Source organism: Pinus tabuliformis, chromosome X (genome assembly GCF_031772625.1).
Source record: "Pinus tabuliformis cultivar Carrire ecotype Pingquan chromosome X, CPIR1, whole genome shotgun sequence".
In the NCBI taxonomy this organism is placed as follows: Eukaryota; Viridiplantae; Streptophyta; class Pinopsida; order Pinales; family Pinaceae; genus Pinus; species Pinus tabuliformis.
Window position 1 is genome coordinate 993,547,639 of NC_142308.1, and position 13,822 is coordinate 993,561,460.

Genomic DNA, 13,822 nt, shown 5'->3' on the forward strand with positions numbered 1-13,822 from the left:
ACTCAACTTGGATACTCAAATGCTTGGCTATTTGCTAATCAGATTGGCTAATCAACTGCGGCTGCTGCACTACTATTCAACTTGGCTTGGTTTGCTATCTTGACTAGGCTGGATACAGTCAGTGCAGCTAGAAGCTATGGCTTGTGTAGCTATAAAACTATGCTTGGTGCCAAGTAGTCAGTGCCAAGTACTCATTGGCAATCATCATAGACAATCTGAGATGCCCGAAGGTGCTGATAGTCGATAGTCATTGAATGAAGTCGATAGATAAGATAGCCAGTTGCCATTGCCGGTAGTCCAGCATAGTCCCTAGTCCGAGTACCCATCATAGCCAGCTTGTCAGTGCCAATAGCCGAAAGGCCATCAGTCCCAGGAAGGAGGTCTCAATTACCAGTTACCTATATCCGAAATAACCTCTCCCTTATGGTCGAGCCTGCTTGCGCATCCTCATTACACACCGGAACAGGAGGGCCCACACGGGGAGGGGCATTGAATGGATGGATGCCGCTCATTTGCCATGCCTATTGAAATCTCCTCTTTTAGGGGGCTGAGGCAGAATCCTCATTCGGGCACTTTAAGTGAAGTTTTTCTTATTGAACATTTCGTGACGTTTCTATATGATTGTTAGTAATAAAGATGCGTTTGAGTATCCCCGATGATTTATGATTTCTTATGCCATTCACCTCAAAAGAGTAACGTGCCCAGGTGCCGTAGTTATTGTCTTTATCTACGGTATTTTGTCATATTTATATATCTACGTATATATATATATATATATATATCATTTGTGTATGTGTGCGTATATGGCTCAATGTGTTCTACAACAAAGTAAGATAATACTAGTTAAGCACAGGTGGGAAAACTACTGGCTATGCAAACCCCCTTGATATTAGCGATTGGGGGGGTCACTCGCCTTCGTTTCCCTAAACTTGGTTTCACTTTGAACAGCCCGATAGGAAACGAGATGAGCATTCAGGTCAATACGCATTATACCAGTTTCACTTTACACATTACTGCATTCCTTTCAACTCCCTTATGTTCTTGACTCAACTCCCTAAAGTTTCGACTGCTGCTCTTTACGATTCACCCAAACTGGACAGACACTTTGAACCTTGAGAATTCATAGCATGATACCCTACGGGGGCAAATAAACAATGGTGGATCTGCTTATAAACCTATAGCTAGAGCAGAGCACTAATTAGAGCATAGTGTTCCAAAATCAAGAGCTTTAGCAAATGGCTGACTTAAAAATGAACGAGACGGAACTATGGGAATACTTCAACTTAACAATGAACGGGACGGAACACTGTTACGAATACGAAATAATGAGGATGCCCCTGGCAGGGTGAGGTACGAACGCTCGACTGTTAAGGAGAGGGCTCGACCGTAAGGGAGAGGAAGGAAGGGAAGGAATAAACAGGTGGGGTAGCAACCATTAGCGTTAGCAATTGACTGGGGAGGGGAAAAAGGTTTTGCAATTTCTTTGACTATGCTACTATGGTGAAGCCCTATGTGAGTTTGGGTCAAACAACTTGAGCTAGAGAGCCCATTTTACCATAAAACAACTGTTATTCAACTAGAGCATAGAGGGAAAAGAGGTCCCATTAATAACACCACAGCTATAAGCTAATTTGACCATCAACTAAGACACTATAAATGCTAATGGTGTTGAATGGCTACCTAAAAAAATAGTTCAATTGATCGCGGAAGAAAGATAGATAGAAAGACAAAGGCCCAATAGAGATATTGCAATTGAAGACCCTTGCAATAGAGAGAGGGCAAGGAACTTGGCCGCTAGTCAATCCAAGAGTCATCATTCACAGTTGGAACACAAAGAAAAGAAGGTCCGGAGGTCTTGCACTTCCGAGGGCAAGGTCCGGCAGGGGCTCGACTGATAAGGAGAGGAACTTGGCCGCTAAAAAACGTGAAGAAAAGACTTCAGCTCAAGATCCCAAAGAGTCAAACTACCAGTCTCGGCCTGTATATTCTTCAGCCGAGCTGCAAAATACAATAACGTTGCTGCCAACCGTCCTATTTTGATGGGTCCCTATGGGAACTAGGGCCATCGGATATCTAAACTAGAGATTCTATGGAATAAACCGTACCCTTTCATCTCGTTTATTATCTCTGCTACTACCAAATTGCGATGCTATCGATCCTAAAGCCTGGTGCCAATTCCATATGATATTGGCCTTGTATCTTCATAGCCATAAAGCAGTTGACCAATCTTCATATATTATATGGCCATAGAGCCTTTGACTTGCCATGAAAAACAAATAGAACAATAGATCTCTAGGTTCAATGCAATTGCCGCTATTAATAGAGTTCCTATAGCTGTACTACTAGCTCTACTCTGCTGTAACCACCACCGGGTCTCCAGAGTAGCTCTCCATGGGTTAACATGCATGTGTCATTGAAAAAGATAATATGGTGCAATCTTAGTTCTAATTAGTCGATGCTCTGGTGGAGATCCACTACATAATAAGGCCCCAGGTGCTTATGCCAGAGCTGCTGGGCTAAGAGAATCGCTCGGTTACTTTGAATCTTCATAGCCATGAAGAAGCACCAATGTTCATATATGATGTTGCCATGGATGGATAAGTCTTGGCCAAAGCAGCTAGCCCATGCACAACACCACTTGATTTCGTCTGATTTTATGAAGGCTATCAATGAAACCTCTTGAGTTAGTTGGCCCTTTTTCTCTGATCGTTTCTCTCTTGCTGGTATGCCCTTGCACCCAGTTTCAAGCGCATATCTAAGTTTTGCACTTGTACTCGCATATCTACATGGTTCATATACAGTATCACATGGCCCATAGAGAAGTAAGTTGAACTTAGACTCGGAGAAGACCTAGCTAGCTTATAAACCTGGCCTGCAGAAGACCTTGCCATAGCAGTCGGATCTACTACAACCTCTGACTATACGAGCTTGCATAGATAAGTTTTCACATATGATGATCGCATAGAGACTATGATATCGGCATAGAGCCTTTGACTTGTTACTTGCCATAAACAGAGAACAATATATATCTTTCACATATGATGTTGCCATCTCTACTCTAACTGAACCTATCTTCCTGAGCTCCAGCGAATAAGCTATAGGTTTTAGTGTGTGTGCCCATCCAAACAAAACAAAGAATAAGAAATCTGGGTCTAATTCCACTACTATATGATCTCACATATCCACGTGGTTCATAGCCATGAAGCTAATCAATGTTCCAATAGAATATCGTAATCTCTACGTGTGCACCTTTCAATCACCTGGTTTTCACTTATTATATCGCCATAGATACGTTTGAAAGGTCCCTAGATTTCAATAATCTGATTCTCTTTCTATCACTCTAATTTCTCCTAGACAAAGCCCATGCCAAAGGTGGCTGGTCTTCTTCCGCTCTCCATGGGTTGAATAATGTTACCAAGGCCATAGCCTCAGAGTTCAATCCAAGTGAAAGCCTATGATACCGCCATAAATACGGTGACACTTGGATTCACATATTGACATTTTCACATACAATGTTGCCATGGAGAAGTTGGTGCTCTTAAATAAATAGAATTGGATTCATCCCCATAGATGAGAAATAGATATGTCCCTAGAAAGTGTGCTTAGCTTAGCAAGCACCACCGAGGGAAAAGGGGGCTAGCTTTTTTTAGTTGTACTTGGATCTCCAGAAGTAGTGCAACCCGAAGCCGAAAAGAGGAAATGGAAACACTGCCCTTTTTCTAGATCTCTACTAGTGTTCTATATGAGATCAGCATATAGACGTGTTCATATATGATGACACCATGGAGACGTTGGTTTCACTTGCCCAGAGTAGTGCAATCTTAGTCTTTGTTCTACTAATTAGTTGATGCTGGTGGAGATCCACTACGGCCACAGACAGGTGGATGCCAGAGCTGGGCTCAGAGACTCCGCTTACTCTACTTGGGTATGATATTGCATATCTCCACCTGTTACTATACAATTGACTTGACGATGTTGCCATATCTAACAAAGCTAGTTTGCTATGGGGCAGGTCTAAACGAGCGTATAGAAGTTGAACTTGTCTTGTTAGCTGCCGATGATGTGACTAGGATTCTTTTCCACTACGTCATACAGGTTTGATGTTGCTGGTAGCTGGTAGGATACCAAGGTAGGTAGGTGGTGCTCTAATAGTACGTTGAACGCTTGGATCTTCATATCCACATTTTCACATATAATATCTCGGCATATCTACGTTGACACTTGGAGTTGCATAGCCACCATACGTTGCTACTAGGGTGCTCCTAAAATCTCTATCTAATTCCACTAGCTCTTTTCTGAGAAACAAGTTTCAATAACATATCTAAGTTTTGCATTGCTACTATGGGGCTGGAGAATACCTCTTAGCTCTAGCTCTACGGAGCTGTGCTTAGCCGGAGCTAAATCAAAGAAGTCCGCTAAGTTTGATACTCAGATAGATACGTATTAACATATGATATCACATTTCTACGTTGCTCTCCAGATCTAATTCACTACTGCCAGCAAGAGCTAGGCTCAGAGACTCCGCTTACTCTACTTGGGTAGGACACAAAAGCACCACGTAGAAGTAGAGGTTGTCTCTAGAACCTTTTCCCCATAGGATAAGACCTATGAAACCTAACCTGCAGACCTCGCCCTAGCAGGACCTACTACAACCTATCTTTCTTGCCTGTGTCTCTTGACGTAGTGCAGAACAAATCAAAATCATTTCTATAATGTCGCCGTATCTACGACCCGGAGGGGGTGAGGGGAGGTACGACGAACCCTTCGCCCGAGGTACGAGGGCAAAAGACGAAGGCCAAAAGGAGAGGTTTCACTTGTCCCTAGATTTCCCAATTCTATCTCTATAACAATTCTAATCTACGTTGAACTTGCACTCGCCATGAACGAGTATTGCCATGAAGCTGACCTCATTGCAGCCATATCTACTACAATCTATTACTATACGATATTGCATATCTGCGTCTCACACTTGAACTCGCATATCTAAGTTTTCATTGTCAACTTTCAATTGTATCTGAAGATGCACAATCCGAAGCTGAGAGGAAGGCTTCAGCCGAGAGGAAAACTGACTGAAGCCGAGAATAAGGAGCGGGTGCATGGAGGACGGATAAAAGAAGTTCCCCATCTCAAACTGAAGACAGAGACATTGGAGCAAACAAAGCTGCACACTCTGCCACACCTCTATATACAAGCCTTAGAGCTTTAGCCCTATCTTTGGAAACCTAACCTGCTGCAGACCTCCTCATAGCAGCTGGACTCATAGCAGCTGGATCCGGACGAGGTGATGGCTTCCGAAACAGGGATACCGGGCGAGATGAAGGGATGTAAGGAGCTGGTACAGGAAGGAATGCAAGTAAGAAAGCTAGAACTGGAAGGGACCCTAGGCGAGATGGCGGTGGTGGGAAGCTTACTCTGGGCCTCGATCCCTAATTGGGACCGGAAAGGATGCCGCGGGTGCTATTTCGCCCCCTAGCCCTTGATTCTACTGGTGCGGGATCCATATCTGTATCATTTCATTTTTAAGAATTCAGTAGTAGTCTTTAGGTACTAATAAGTTGCAAAAGCTAGATATCAATCTTGAACTACTTATGAAATAGAGAAACCGGTTATGGGTCAGCTCACTCTGAATAATCAACCGAATTGGTAACTCCCCTGGATGCTCGCTTTGTTGGGGCTCCCAATGGAGAGAACTCCTCCCTATAGGCACCACGCTCTTGCTATGAAGCACCTAAAATGATAGGGGATCGAAGCGAACGATATATCAATCTTATGATGACAGACAATGATTAGGTCATTTATTATGGTCAACCGATCACCTGACTGGATGACAAAGTGAAGTGCACCCGTTGCTTTCTATTTTGCTAAAACTTGCCTTTACCATTTCTTATTGTATCCGAAAGGTACTGGTGGCGGGGTTTACTAATGGTGATGGTTCAATTTGAGACCTGGGAATTGGTGAAAAGTAAAGAACTTCACCTGAGCTCAATAAAGGCGTGGGTGCTACAGCCCTTGCTTTATCCGTTGCCTCTACGGGTGCTATTAGTGCCTCTGCCTTTCTCATCTTGGCTGCTTTTGCTTCTGCGGTCTCTGCCTCCATTTATAGCTTGGATGCTGCCGGCTATGATATCTATCACAAGCAATGGGTTTCACTATTCACTTTGGATCACCTTATTAGGAGAAACTAAGCTCTTTGATTGCCATGTATAGTTTGGGTGTACATTACAAGCCACTGATCTCTATATGATCTCCATGGAATCTGTTGTAATATATGTATAACCAACCACCTATCGTAGTAAGTGTGTCGCTATCCCTTGTTCCCATAACATATGCTCACCGGTCTATCTAACCCTTCTACTCGGTCATGGTTGTATAATAGTAGTCCATCTAAGTAGATCCATGGGATTAGTAGTACCATATATGCCTAATTTCCCTAATTGAGTGTGGTAGTTAACCGATGAATATGGAGAATACCATATGAATAAGGGTAAGTAATCTCCATAATAAGATGAGTAATGATCAGGTAAGGTTAAGCTTAGACTGTAATGACACTAGTTATCTAAAAAAGGTGAATTATAACTACAACCCTAATTATACTAGTATTGTTATATCAGTGAAACAAGATGCTTGAGTGTGTTTACTCTGAGTAAGCTATGGAAAACATAGACCCTAATAACTATGATACTTGCTTCATGTTCATACTAGTGACATCTCTGCTGTATTATGTAAGTGTACTCTATGCACTCAATCCAAGAAGCCTAAATAATGTGTCAGTGTAATCATTGAGCTAATACGATAATCATAAGGAGTCAACATGTGTAACTATGAATAGGTTAGAACCACTGTTTCTTAAGCTTTCAATACAATGGTAATGACCTTGTTATCACTCACTATAGATGTTTCCCTAATCATTACGAGACTTTGACTTATGACTAAGATAGAGTCATATTCCATACGTAGTTTGCCTATTCTTTACCATTGATTACTGTGATAGATACTACTATGTGATGAAAGGTGAATATAAGCTTAGGTTATGTTATGGATATACAATTCAATAAGCTTAACTTATACAGATTAGTAAGCAGTAATAGAGCTTAACATTCTCATCAATATTAGTTATGCATGTTGACCCTATTAACTACTAGTAACTCCATTGATTGGATCGATAGAAGCATTGTGACAAGTGAGCTTGTAGATTAGCCCCTCCTTATTGATTATAGAATCACACTAGTTGGATCGAGTTAGTAGATATGGAACCTGCTTGTTTACATTACTATAGCTGTTAGTAAGCTCTATATCATAGATTGAACACCATTGATTATCAACACTATTATAGATATGGAACACGTTCCCCTCCCCATTGGATTAGTGGCGTACCTGTGCTCCTCCCTGTGTCTTATTGCTCACCCTGTGGAGAAGTGTGGAATCAATCATTATGAACTAACCGGTGCTACTCGCCATCGCTGACTGTAATTCGTTCACACATGGTACGAACACATACCTCCTGGGCACGTGGGATCAATAACTGTTCACGTCGAACTGGGCACGGGGTATTGTGAATGACCCTCACTCACTGACTCACCTAAGTCACGCGTCCTGTACCTTATTCCCGTCCTGTGCCGTCCCGTACCGGCGGATGTGGCATGTGATGAAGGTGAACGGGTATGCAGGTGAACGGGTATCATTTCCTTTTCCTTCGTCTTGGCCAGTGTGAATCTGGACCCCTCTCGGAAGATGTGGGCTATCGATCAGTCACTATTCGGCAAGCATAAGAAACCTTCCAATACGGACACAACTGGAGACCTGGGATATTATTGATTGATACCCGTCGATTGAGAGAAGGAGAGAGATTTATGACTGATCATTATATATGTCATTTCATACATGACCAGAGAGATGTGAGTGAGAGAAGGTCCGGATGGAAGAAGTTCACAATTCGATCTCTCAAAATAGCATAATGACATATATAATATATGCATGATTTGCTAAATCATAATTACCTATCTCATTCAGGCAGGGAGATCGTCATGAATTCGATCATGACCGTAATGACATATATAATATATGAATATGAAGGCTACCGGCATTCGAAAGGCCCTATATTATTTAGGGGCGGAGCCACTCACTATTCCGATGGTGAGGGGTCACTCACTCATTCATATGGGTGAGGGGCATTTGATGCTCAAAATAGATCATACTCAAAAAAAGAGTTTGATCCTGGCTTAGAACGAACGCTAGCTATATGCTTAACACATGCAAGTCGAACGTGGCTTGCTTCCCCATCCATCCACGTGGGGGCAGAAGGGCAAGATGAATGGCCTCCTCCTAGCGCATGCTCACTCACTCAAATGATATGCGAGTGGTGTGCTGGGCATGGGGCATAGCAAGCAAAGTGGCGAACGGGTGCGTAACGTGTGGGAATCTGCCGAATAGTTCACTCCAAATCTTGAATAATTCATAAAGCAAGCTAATTCGCGTTGTTCGATGAGCCCACGTAGTATCAGGTAGTTGGTTAGGTAAAGGCTGACCAAGCCAATGATGCTTAGCTGGTCTTTTCGGATGACCAGCCACACTGGGACTGAGACACGGCCCAGACTCCCTCGGGGGGCAGCAGTGGGGAATATTCGACAATGGGCTCACGCCTGATCCAACAATATCGCGTGGGTGAAGAAGGGCACTGTCGCTTGTCAAGTTCTTTCGTCGAGTTTCGATCATGACAAGACTCGAGGAAGAAGCCCCGGCTAACTCCGTGCCAGCAACCGCGGTAATACGGGGGGGGGGGGGGGGGGCAAGTGTTATTCGGAATGATTGGGCGTAAAGGGCACATAGGTGGTGAAAAGGGTGGAAAGTGAAAGTCGCCAAAACACTAGCGGGGTGCTTTCTTGACCATTTCACTTGAGTGAGATAAGGGAGAGTGGAATTTCATGTGGAGGGATCAAACCTAAGATATATGAAGGAACGCCAACTGCGAAGGCAGCTCTCTGGGTCCCCACTGACGCTGGGGTGCGAAAGCATGGGGAGCAAACAGGATCAGATACCCTGGTAGTCCATGCCGTAAGCGATGAGTGTTCGTCCTTGGTCTGCCTGCCTACTAGGTAGGATTAGGATCAGGGGCCCAGCTAACGCGTGAAACACTCCGCCTGGGGAGTACGGTCGCAAGACTGAAACTCAAAGGAATTGACGGGGGCCTGCACAAGCGGTGGAGCATGTGGTTTAATTCGATACAACGCGCAGAACCTTACCAGCCCTTGACATATGAACAAGTGTGCCTGTCCTTAACGGGATGGTGCGAAAATTCATACAGGTGCTGCATGGCTGTCGTCAGCTCGTGTCGTGAGATGTTTGGTTAAGTCCTATAACGAGCGAAACCCTCGTTTTGTGTTGCTGAGACATGCGCTAACGGATCAATGTCATCGCCCCTTCTCAAGGGCGAGGGTGAGTAAGCGAACTCTCGGAGGCAAGCGCCTCTTTTTGATTGATGACACTCCTATGAAGGCAGGTGCGTGCTGCACTCACAAGAGACTGCCAGTGATATGCTGGAGGAAGGTGGGGATGACGTCAAGTCCGCATGGCCCTTATGGGCTGGGCCACACACGTGCTACAATGGCAATGACAATGGGAAGCAAGGCCGTAAGGCGGAGCGAATCCGGAAAGATTGCCTCAGTTCGGATTGTTCTCTGCAACTCGAGAACATGAAGTTGGAATCGCTAGTAATCGCGGATCAGCATGCCGCGGTGAATATGTACCCGGGCCCTGTACACACCGCCCGTCACACCCTGGGAGTTGATTTCGCCCGAAGCATCAGACCAATGATCACCCTATCTATATATGTTCCACTAGTGTGGCCCACTATGGTTGGGGTGGTCTTATTGGCGCATACCACGGTGGGGTCTTCGACTGGGGTGAAGTCGTAACAAGGTAGCCGTAGGGGAACCTGCGGCTGGATCGAATCCCTCTCCCGGGGGTCGAGAGTTCGGCAGGCTCACCCTCACCATATGAATAGTGAGTGACTCCATCGATGGCAGCCTTTTAGTCGAGCCCCCTACCGAGTCCTACCGGGTCCTCAAAAGCTTGAACTTCATCATTCATTATATATGTAATTATGCATGTAGGAAGTCAAGGTTGAAGAACCTCTGCCACGGTTAAATGGCCTATCTCGTAGGATGCGTAAGCATGCTCGACTATTAAGGATGCGTAAGCAGGCTCAACCATAAGGTCCGTCAAGGGCTTGACCATAAGGGAGAGGGAGAGGACCTTTAGGTGCTCGACCATAAGGGAGAGGGAGAGGAGAGGGAAAGATGTTCAAACCGCCGCCAACGTAAAATGGACAATCTTTCTAGGGTGCCCCCGGCAGGGCTCGACTGTTAAGGAGAGGGAAAGATGTTCAAACTGCCACCAAGGTAAAAGGGCCAATCTTTGGAACCTTTTTCGGCATTCGGTTTCCCTAATAGCTATGAGAGGAATTTGTATGATACACCTTTACCAAGAAAAGGTACGTGAGCCATTCCAATGAGTATTGTTCTGTTGGTGTCTCCACTCGACCCCGGAATTGTTCCCACGACGACCCCGGAAGGGAATAGCGTAAGCAGGGTAAAGGTAGGGAAGGTTTCATAAAGTAATTGAAATGCAAACTCTGTCGGCGCACTTTTCACCACTTCTGCACCGGATTGTCAGTCTGATCTATGAGGCAAATTTCTGTGATACAACGTCCCGGAAGTAAGGTGCTAATCTGATCCTGCTGCTGAGCATGGTAATTGAGGTCCCCAAGTGACCAGAAGTTGTTCCCATCAGTTAGGTGGTCCCCAAGATCACACTAGGTGTAGTTGATTCTCTGTTACCCACCACATGGATATTGACTGAAGAAATTGGATAGTAAATAAAACCACTTTGGTGCTCCTTTGTATCTCCTAGACATGAGGTAAATTACTACAACACCTTTGTTTATCCAGAGCTATCATAGGTATGTGGCTAGTTCCCCATGTAGGTAGGTGAGTAAACAACAGCCTTGAGTCGGGATTGAGGGAATTGACTTAGTTGATAACACAACGCTAAGAGTTAGAATTTGCAACCAAGACCAATCTAAGGTAAGGAGCTATACTAAATCCTTTCTATATATAAAATACTTTCTATGTCTCTGGTATTCATAAACAATACTAAATATCTGGTATGTATGAGGAGTAAGTAATAGGTGTCATAGCTGGTATAAGGAGTTGTTGTAAGTTTATCTCTCTATTTTTCATATTCGTTCAGATCCCAAAGCTCAGGATAGAGAGTAAGGCCAGGTTATAACTTTGAATTGACCAGGTCCGAATAATTCATTTCTTTATAACCAATAGGTATTTATTGCTTGTCCTTCCGAGGACAAGGAGAGAACGAACAAATGAAACTCACCCCCTCCTGCCCAAATGATTCTACAAATCCTCCCACTGCTAGTGGATACCAACACCTCCAAGCTCCCGAACTACGCAATGAACCCAACTTTGCTTCAACATACCATTCCACTTTTCAATCAACCTCTCATCCCCCCAACCACAATGTCATAGAGAGCTCCCCGGCAATGGACCTTCAGCAATGCAACACTAGCATCGCCCACACACATCGCCAATTTCGTGCAAGGCTAGATGAAATCCCATCCATGCATATCTGCTCAATTTGCAAGGAATCATGGGATTTGGACATTCACACGGAAATATTACGTGTGTGGAGATGCATGAAATAGAAAAAATATCATCGCCTCTCCTTATGGAACAACATGGACCCTAGGGAACAACCCATAGTCAAGCAATCTTATTAACGGGCGGAGGGGAATGGGACCGACTGTTAGGTACAACATTCAAGCAAGCAAGCTAGGCTCATACAAATAGGAATGCCTTGTCAGTGTGGACCCGACCGGTGGAGCTTGGAGCCGAGGGAGGCATTTCTGGTGTAACGTATATAAAGAACCTGCCTCTCCCACCATTGAGAGCGGCCTTACGGCACCTCTCCAATTACACCAGACAATGCTATTATATATGTCATTTCCATATGTGAAAGGCTGTATTTGGGCTGGCTGGTTGGAGAGCTGGTTGGAATAGTCTCTTTTGATTGGGGTGAGTAGGTGTCCCATCCCTCACTCACATCTCGACCAACTTGTTCATCTGATCTTGTTTGGTAGGTTGTAGCGTGATGGGCTTTTGGTCGCCCAATATGCTCGTGTGTTGGTTGGGGAGAGTAAACTGTCTATGCACTTTTTTCCGCTGCTTTTGATGCTGCGCGCTTGGATACTGGCTCCGCCGGCTGCTCTGCTCTTCTTATGCCCCTGCGTATGAAACTGTAATTGGATCTAATAAACGAGCAAGGGTATCACTAATTATCAAAACGCGAGCAAACGCGTATTATGGCTAATAGGCAGCAGGACCGGTTTGAACCAATCGATTCCTCAGTTGCGGTTGACCTGGTTCCAGCACCTAGCACCATTAGTAGCAGAGAAAGCATCTAAGCCATCAGTAGCAGAGGAACTGAAATGATTATGTTTCATAGTTATAGGCAATAAAGCGCTTGACCTTCGCCCAGGCCCATAGCTCATTGCTCCTATCGACCCAGCGATAGATCGAGTTGGAGATTGAGTGAAATTACCAGTTCAAGGCCCAGATTCATGCAGATCAATTGACTACCCAATTAAGGCCACCTTTTCTTACTTGGTGGGCAACGCCACCTGGACTATGAATTTGAGCTGCCGAGGGATTGAACAATCAAAAAGGGAAAGGAAGAAAGCCTTATCTCAGGTATCTCTTTCACTAGGAATTGAGAAAGCATCACTCATCTTCGATTTGCAGATGACTCAGCATGGTCGGGCAAAACCTGAAACACATTACTTCAAAGAAGCCCTGAACGGATTCTTATCGGATTCTGGCCTGCATATTGACCTATAGAAATCAACGATTGACTTATAGAATACTTCTATTTCCACTCAGATCGGGGCGTATCTAGGTTTCGAGATGGATACTGGGTCTATAAAATATCTGGGAATTCAAATGATAGGTCAATCTTATAGGAAAAGGGACTGGTATGATCTCCCATCCAGAAAAGTAGTACGTAGATAATACTTCTATCGCGGGTAAGGTAGCAGTGGATTGAATGGGGAGTCTAGTCATTTTCTGCCAGCTGGGAAGGTAAACCATCAAGACTCGGTGCGTTGAAGCATCCCGGAAAACTCACTTCTTTCCTTGGTCTTATGATGCTCCTTCCCACCATCCCCATATCATACTATGCCCCATATCATACTATGGTTGAAATATATCCCATTCATGCTTTGCTCTGCCTTGCCCGCCAATGCCAATCTTTCTTCACCGGCTGGAGAAAATGAATCAACGGATAGATATGAATCCGAATCAGACGGATTACAATCAAAGGGCATTTGCGATCATTAGATTTTCACTTATTTCCCCCCCACAGGAACCCTAGCAATCCGGATATTGCTAAGATTTAGCCATCTCTAGACATCTCTGGAGTTACAACCCACCAAGGGTTGCTGGAGACCTGCCAACCTAGGCAAGGGGGTGTGTTGGCTTTACTTTAGACCTACCAATCTAGGGGCCTACTGCTGCAGTTTACCTTTTACGAACTGCAGGCAGATAGATACCACTTTGCTTATGAACGATTAATCCAAAGCGATTGCGAAGACCCAGGCCAGCTTAGCCAAAGAACGAACACAATCTTTTTCTTTTCATACGATGCATGCCACAACAGACATATTGCTGGTGGGGACCAGACCCCTATTGCATGGAGGTGGGTCAATTCCCACGCTGCTGGGATTATCGCTTAACCTACGTATTTATATTACAGG

At 44.5% G+C, this 13,822-nt stretch overlaps 1 pseudogene; it reads left to right on the forward strand.

The window, feature by feature from the left end:
* The first annotated feature begins 8,201 nt into the window (after positions 1 to 8,201).
* LOC149143069 (18S ribosomal RNA) lies at positions 8,202 to 9,948 on the forward strand (annotated as a pseudogene).
* The last annotated feature ends 3,874 nt before the right edge of the window (positions 9,949 to 13,822 follow it).